The sequence below is a fragment of the Phocoena phocoena genome, chromosome 12 (genome assembly GCF_963924675.1).
Source record: "Phocoena phocoena chromosome 12, mPhoPho1.1, whole genome shotgun sequence".
In the NCBI taxonomy this organism is placed as follows: Eukaryota; Metazoa; Chordata; class Mammalia; order Artiodactyla; family Phocoenidae; genus Phocoena; species Phocoena phocoena.
In genome coordinates, this window is record NC_089230.1 from 66325579 (window position 1) to 66334103 (window position 8525).

An 8525-nucleotide genomic window follows, 5' to 3' on the forward strand; every position below is an offset into this window, starting at 1 on the left:
CTATAAAGACAAACCCTTGTGAAATATCTTTTCACACTGCCCGGTACCTACCTCAGTTTCCCTCCCTACCCCCAGAGATGTACAGAAGCAGGTCATCATCGTGGCTTCACGTAAAAGGGGAGTTAGTCACCCTGGAACCATTAGCCTTCGTCACCTGCTTCTTCTGATAGCAGAATGCCCCTGCTGACCTCTGAATTTGATTTTTTTAACCTTGGTGATTTATACTGAAAATATAAAAAGAGCAACTGAATTGGCTCTTATGAATTGAGTTAAGTGGTACATAAGGTTCCCAAGGCAGGAATATTATATAACATCTTGTATTTTATAAGATAATGAAGTGAAAGGAGGATACAGTTAAGAAATTCTGGTTTATAATTCCGTCTAACTTTATATAATACCAGCTATTCATCTCCTTTTTTCTGGGTATTTTTGCCACCTCCTACTTTCTACCACTGCACTTTGCTTAGCCATCGTAACTCTCTTCCAGTAATATCTATTGATCTATCATTGTTACTTTAATGGAATTACGCATTAAAAAGTGAGACCAAAAGCAACAAAAATTTCTCTACACACACAAAAAAAGGGAAAAAAAATCCTCGTAGTTAGTGATGAGGCAACTTCCTTGTTATCTGAGAAAAAGGCTTTATACAATATTGACAGTTCATCCACGTCTCGTTCTGATTCGGTCAGTCGGCATTTTTGCCCACCTGCTGTGTGCCACTCGTGGATCTAGATGTGAATAAAACAAACATTCCTGCCCTCTTGGAGCTTATATTCTACTGGGGGAAAACAGAAAATAATCAGTAAACAGATAAACAAATTCTAGTATGTTTGGAGATGATAATTGCTATGAAAGAAAAAAGTAAGAGCAGTGTAAGAGTGTCAGTTTGGGGACAGGGTGAGGTTGCAGTTTTAAATTAGGTAGTCAAAGCAGACCTCCTGTGTTTTTGGTCTTTTGCTGTTGTAGTTTTTACAGAATGTTGTAATGATTTAATATTGCAAACGAATCATCTGCGTGAATTACGTATTGCCTGAAATGAAAGCCTTTCAGCTGAAGACTAAATCTGGTTGCTAAATGCTTGAGAAAGCATGGGAAGCTGCACTGGCCCTTGTCTGGAATTCTCAGGTTCTCTGAGTTTAGTGTCCTTTGCCAAAAACAGTATTTTTTTTATATAGTCTTCTAGTGGAGCGTATCTCTGACACCTACTGCCATGTGTTTATAGTTAAACATAACTATCCATCTTTCCTGCAAGACCAAAAGGCTCATCCACAATGTTTCCCTTTAAAAGTTCTAAGAAGGCTCCCCTGGTTGGCTTTCCAGCCTGTAACAATGATGGATTTTGCAACCCGCTCCTGGATCAGCCATGTAGGAAAAAAAAAAAAAAAAACCTAATGTCGTGGATAATTCTCCCCTTTAAACATGTGTTTTGTGTTTTGGTGGTGGTGGTTTGGGGCTGTTGTGTCTTAGGCATGGTGCTTATTATATCCACACAAGTTACAGATCACAGACAACCCTGCCCGGAATGGCACTGTATATATGATCTCCTTGCTCAGAGCTTCTTCTCCCCACGTGACCTGCTGTGTGACCTGAAGTGTAGATGAGCCTCCTTCACATTCCAGAGTTTAGTGTATGTGCACCCTCTCCCTTGTGTGGCCTCGCCTTGGCTTCATGCCGCCTTCGTTTTCTCCTGGAAGCAGCTGAGCCTTGGGAGGGTCCGGCATGTGGCTCCTCCATCGTCTGAGTCTCTCCAGGGCAGGACCATGTCAGGATAACACTTGTTTTGCCTCCTGTCCAGTACCAACTAGGACAGTGCTCTTCACAAGGTGAACTGGAGCTCGGGCCATCAGAGTGAATGCATTCTGAGCGTTGGCAGATGTGCTTCCATCCCTCGCCTGTCATTCCCGGTCACTCACCAGATTCAGAGGGGCTGGTGATGCGTGGAAGCAAGGCTGGAACACTAAGAGAGCGGGTCCTCCAGAGGGGCTGGCGGCTACCCTGGCTCATGGCGAGGTCTGAATCTGCCACTCATATTCGGAATTGTGCAGTGCTCTTCTGTCATCTCCTAGGACAGAGTGACCTTGAGAAGGTCGCATAGTCTCTCTCAGCCTCAGTTTCCTCATCTGTGAAAGGGGAAGATTCGTTCCCAAATGACTTCAAGATTGCCTCCACTTCTCATGCTCTCAAGGACACTGTTGACTGCCCTTCTCCTGAAAGCTGGCCTTTTTGACATGCTCCGCTTCTTCACTCTTTATCCTTCTCTAATTCTCCCCATGAATGCATTTTACCCATGATTCACCTGAAATACTACGTTTGCGTTGGTATCTCTGAGTAGGGAGTTGGACTATTGAGAAAAACATGTTGTAGCCCAAAGTCTCTATTTCAAAAGAGACAAGAGAATGGAATTACATGTTTTTTTTAAGGCTGTACAGGCTCCATTGACCACAATCAAAATAGATACATATCCAAGCAATAGAAAGGTAGTAAGTATGAATTCTCTCATAAAGTGAATCCTAACACAAAAGCAGTTACAACACTTAAACATACATTGCATAGTCTACTCCCTGAGTTTTTCAAAGTTTGTCATACGAACCTTGATGAGGAAAATGTACTCCAGTGGTTAAGAAAGCATTTTTTTCCCTCTAAATCCCATACCGTAGAGGGAGCGTGTTTCATTTTCTCAATGCCTCATGCCTGGGAATGTTGAAGTGATAGATTCATGGTCTAATAATAAAGCTCCACAGTAAGAATATCAACATGGAGAGAGATTGGCATAAATACATTAAATCACCTGATTTTAAAGATGAATCCTGTGTCAGATTGCTATTCACATAATTACCACAATCTAAAATTTATCTATATTAGTATTTCTTTCCTAATTGTTACCAGTGTGATAAACTTCCTTCTTTATATATATAGTATAATTTAGTATATATATTTATAGTATAGTATAATTTACTTTATAATATAATTATATGTATACTACATGTATATATTCTAATTTACAATAAATGAGGGTGTAGTATTGAAATAACTTTAAATAATAGGAATCAGATATTCCTACTGCTTGTTTATTCAGAATAAGTTACCCAACAAGGTCTTATATAATTTATTTTGAAGAATACATACTTAGAAATAGGATTATTCCTATTTGATTAGAAAAGAATCTTTATCTTAGAGGTAAAATGGTCCAAAGCCACATAACATATGAGAGACTAGAACTAGAAGTCACTTCTTTGGTATATGATTCATGTCCTTAAATTTATGTCCTTATGATTCATGTTATAAATTGATACCAGTCATCTTATGTGAAATGCTGATACTCCGGAAAATTGTATCATTATAGATATACACTTCATATACCTGCCTGTCAAAGAAGAGTGGAACCAATTCCTCTGTCTTTTATATAGGGGCATACTTAATAATGTATATATTGATGAGAGTCCATCTTATTTTAAAGATTTTATAACTTCTCTCATTAATCGACTCTACTGTTTAATTAGATCTGATGCCGGAACACTCTTGTCTAACTTAAATCTCTCATGCTGTAGCCTAAGTCTGTTTTCTCTCACTCTCCCTAGGATATTAAAAGCAACTAATCACCATTATCCATAATAATATTCATAAAGTCCTCCATATATTTGAAATGTTAGCACTATAACTGACAGTAAGCATAACTCCCAAGTATCGGTAAATTTTAAAATAGAGAAGAGAGACCAGCTCGTAATAAGTGTAGATGACATAGTATTATTTAATTTTGATGAATGAACAATACTGTTAACTAATGTGACTTAGACTAAATGAAAAGCATTCATCTATTAACTCATTCACTTAAATGTTTTATTAGGCACCTACTTTATGATATTGTGCTATGTTCAGAAGTACCCAAGAAAAGATAAATCATAGAGTTGAGGTGATTTCAAGGCAAGGGATTTTTAAAAAGTAGAACTTATTAGGTATATTTCTCAGAAATGTGAAGCTAAAACAATCCAGTCTTAAGAGGATAACTCTGTCCTATCTAATGAGCCTGTGATATCTACAGCCGTATCTGGAGGCATGGCTGAAAAAAAAATAGTCTAATGATTAGAGCATTTCTGTTTATTTTTACAGCCACCCACTTATTAAAATCTGTAGTAGGCATCAAACTTCTGCTCTCCATGGTCAGCCCCTTCGTTTCAGTATTAATGTGGAAGAGGTCCCTGTGTCTTCCTGTGCATATTTGGACACATGTGAGCATCCGTCAGTGTAGGACTACAAGAGGTTTATCACTAGAATTGCAGAGCCATGCAGCGTGAAAATGATGTGCCCGGGAATGCAGAACACGGGGTTACCTTCTGCCGTCTTCTTTTATCATAGACAGCAGAAGCACAAAGGAGAAAGAGATTTATTCTGAAGCCATTTGACGCTGACCAAGCAATTTATAACAGACGAGATGCTGCTTTATTGCTGCAAAGAAAATAATGGGTGTTCTTGCTCAAATGCCATTAACAGCTTTATTGTTTCAAGTGCAGATTATATTCAGCAATTTGTTAGTCCCCTTTGGAGGCGAAGTTGAAGTAATTCAGTGTAGGCTTTCAGCAGAAAAAGGACAAGGTAATTAGCAAATTGTAAAAGAATTCATTCACCAAGGTTGGCTGATATTTGAATTCTCTGTCTGAACTGTAAAGACATAGAAAACACTGCATTTACGAAATACAAGGTGATGCGAGTATTTGTTTAAGACAGAAAAGCCATAGGAGGGCTCTACGGAGTGAGGAGTACAGCCTTCTGTAGGCGTTACTGTTGGTGCCTACTACATGGTGACATTGTGCTTGTGCTAGGCATCAAAGGGAGCACAAAACTGAAAAAAAAAAATTGTCCCTGCCCTTGGGGACTTACTGACTGATGGCAGGAAGAAGAGAATTCAGAATTAATTAAAATATATTACGGAAGAGGATCAGTATTTCAAGAAAGATACACGTGAAGTGGTTCCAGTAAGGAAAAGATGACATTCAGAAGGTGAAATCTGAGGTCAGTTTTAACAGATGCCTAAGATTTCTGTAGCCACAGTTTGGGTTATAAAGCAGTTCCAGACTGAAGGAATGCCAGCAAGTGGAAAGACCTGATGAACATTGCTAGGCTCTTTGCTACCTAAGTTGTTACAGGGTGACCATACATTCCAGTTTGCTTAGGGTGGTCCCTGGGTCCGTCTGTTGCCTAGTGTAATGCTTAATAGTGCCCTCTCTCACTCTTAAGAGTATCCCAGTAAAATGGTAAATTATACAGTGACCGGGGTGGCCGTGAGAACGTCCACTCTGCTTTCCTGCTTTAAGGGAGCACAACTGACTAACATCCCTAGCTGTGGCCCCTCTGGACCCACTACACTTTGGTCCCTCGACCATGCTTCCCAGGGACTGCTCCCAGCCAGGACTGTGCAGAGTTGGAGCACTAAGCATGCCCGTTCCAGCAAGACAGGGGGGGTCCTCCACCGAGCAGCTTGGCTCAGGACTCCCCATTGGCATGGTTAAACCTTTTTTGGAACCATGCTGCACTCTTAAGACGTCTTCCGTGCAGTTCCCCTCCCTTCTCCTCTCCTGCACAGGGGCCACACTGACATCTCAGTCTGCAAGCTTTCTGTACCTACTCCTGTTCCCCTCTCTCGCATGTCTTATCCCATGTTAGTGTCTTCTCCTCAGCAGACCTGAACTCATGCAACGGCCCTAGTTATTGGTAAGAACTAGCTACTGCATGAGGATAAGATGAGAAAGAAAAATTAGGACCATGTTGTAGGTAACTTCGAAAAGCGCTTTGACCTTAATTCAGTGGACTGTGAGGCTTAATTATTAAGTATTTGGTGCGGTGAAGAGAAAGATCGCTGAAATGAGATCCATTAGGAAGGTCCAGCAATCATCCAACAAGAGCCTAAATAAGAATAGTGCCTGTGATGACAAACACTGGCATGGCTACGAGAGACATTGCAGAGGCGAGGGCTGTGGGTTCGGAGACAGTGGCAGAGAGAGGAATCAGATTATTTACCCACTCTGTGCCTCAGTTTCCTGATCTGTGAAATGGGAACAGTACCAAGCCCTACATCACTCATAGAGTCATATTGAGAATGGAAGGAGGGAATTCCCTGGTGGTCCAGTGGTTAGGACTCCGAGCTTTCACTGCCGAGGGCCCAGGTTCAGTCCCTGGTCGGGGAACTAAAATCCCACAAGCCGTGCAGCATGGCCAAAAAAAAAATGAAATGAGTTAATACATTCAAAAACTTTAGAACAGCGCTGGCACTTAGGAGTTCAGTAAGTGCCCCTGTGTTTGCGCATTGTGCTATGGCAGCGCTGTCCAGTAGAACTTTCTGCCGTTGTGGAAATGTTTTCGGTCTGTTCTGACCAGTACAATAGCTACTAACCACGTGCGGCTGTTTTGAGCACATGAAATGTGACTAGTATGACTGAGGAACTGAATTTTTAACTTCATTCAATTTAAATTTGAATAGTCACGTGTGGTGAGTGACTACCATTTAGAAGTATCACCTACATCTCAAAGTGCTAAGTAACTAATAGTAATTGCAAAATGAGAGTTGACTCTCTTATTCACAAATGCCCGTTGTACTGCTATGACTTACTTGTACGTAAGCTGGTAGGCTTGGTTGCTGATTGCCGTAGTCAGGGATAACCACAGAGAGGGCTGTGATCCTAATCAGACCCCGGTGAGGTGATCAGAGCAGTGAGAAAAGAAAGAGGAAGAGACGGAATGTTTACACTAACCCTGCAATGGGAAAAGCACTGTAGGCTTGAAGGAGAGCGATCGTGTCGTGGTTTCTGCAAGTAGCTAATCGGTGGTTAAGACCTCCCATTAAACGGGATCTGGACTGTCAGCTGTCCCTTTCCCAGGCCAAACGAGAGGAGGTATTGCACTGCCTGCTATTATGCTTGCCTACAAGTAATAGCCAGGATCGCGCTGTTACTATATAAGGTCACAGCTGAGGACTCCTGGTAGTTCAAGGACAGCACTAATTGGAATTCTGAGGGTCATATTAGAAGGCAAGGCGGGGCTTCCCTGGTGGCGCAGTGGTTGAGAGTCCGCCTGCCGATGCAGGGCCCACGGGTTCGAGCCCCGGTACGGGAGGATACCACATGCCGCAGAGTGGCTGGGCCCGTGAGCCATGGCCGCTGAACCTGCGCGTCCGGAGCCTGTGCTCCGCAACGGGAGAGGCCACAACAGTGAGAGGCCCACATACCGCAAAAAAAAAGAAGGAAAGGCACACAGATTTCTTGATATTTGTAAGGGCAGGATAAAAAGACATTGGTGTGCCTCTAGATCCAGAAAACAGACTTTTGAAATACCACTCTTTCCCTCCTCCGCGTCCCCTTGCCCTGCTTGGGGAGAGCCGGCCTTTCCAGTTCCAGGAATACATCACTGGATGGATGGGGAGTTTGTGCCGGGCTCACTGTGGGCTGCCCCAACGTCGTTGGCTCACCAGTTTAGATCTTTGATGCCATCAAAACTCCAGATGCCTCGGTTGATAAGTAACCTGTATGAATCGAGGTCTTTCTTTCTCTCAGGAGACAAAACGAAGGAGGCAAATGTGTAGCATGGTAGAAAGAGGAAGGACTTGGAGACCATCCAGAGAGCAGATCACAGCTCTTGTTCCTTGCTAGATCCGTGACCAATGCTAGTTATTTTAACCTCAGTGTCCTTATCTGTAAAATGGGAATGCTGGTATTTTCTGAGTTACTTAGAAGATTACGTGAGTTTACATGAGCCTTTTACATGGAGGTGCTGTAAAAATGTTCATTCTGTGCCCCCTACCATATCTCTAGTCTCCTAATTTTACTAAGTTCCTGTTCATTATTGTTCCAAAACCCAGCATCAAGTGGGACTCTCAACTCTGTTGAACCCCGACTCCCAAATCGTACATACTCATCATTCCCACGCGCTCAGCCTTGAGGGAGCGACCTTTAGCAGCCTCTCCTCCCTCTTGCTGTGACTGCTGTAACTCCTTTCCTGAGTGTTTCTGAAGTCAGAGCCTTCCTGTTCTAAACCCTTTGGGCTCCTCGTCTATCAAATGAACAGGGTGACTCGGGGAGCTGAAGGCCCCTCAGCCCCAGCATTTGATAGGTTTCTGTACACAAGACCACCACCTGATTTTATTCCTTTTTAAAAACATTTACTTGTTTTTCTCTTTATCAAAAAACACTACATTTTTAAAAAGATATTTTCAAAAAGAAGCAAGTAAGGGAGAAATTAAAGCACTCATGGTATTATCATCCCTGGAAACTCCTGTGTGCGTCCTGACTGTATCTTACAGTCCTGAGTGTGTGTGTGTGTGTGTGTGTGTGACAAAAACCTAATCATTCCCACTTTTTGGTAACATCCTTCCTAAATATCCTAATTTCTTGAATATTTTTTTCCATGTCATTAAATATTCCTCTACAGCATCACTTCAAATGTCTGTCTAGAATGCCATGTATGAATGTATTCCGATTTATTCCTGGACGTTAAGGTTGTTTCTGCTTTTTTTCCCCACTATTATAAACAAGGCAGA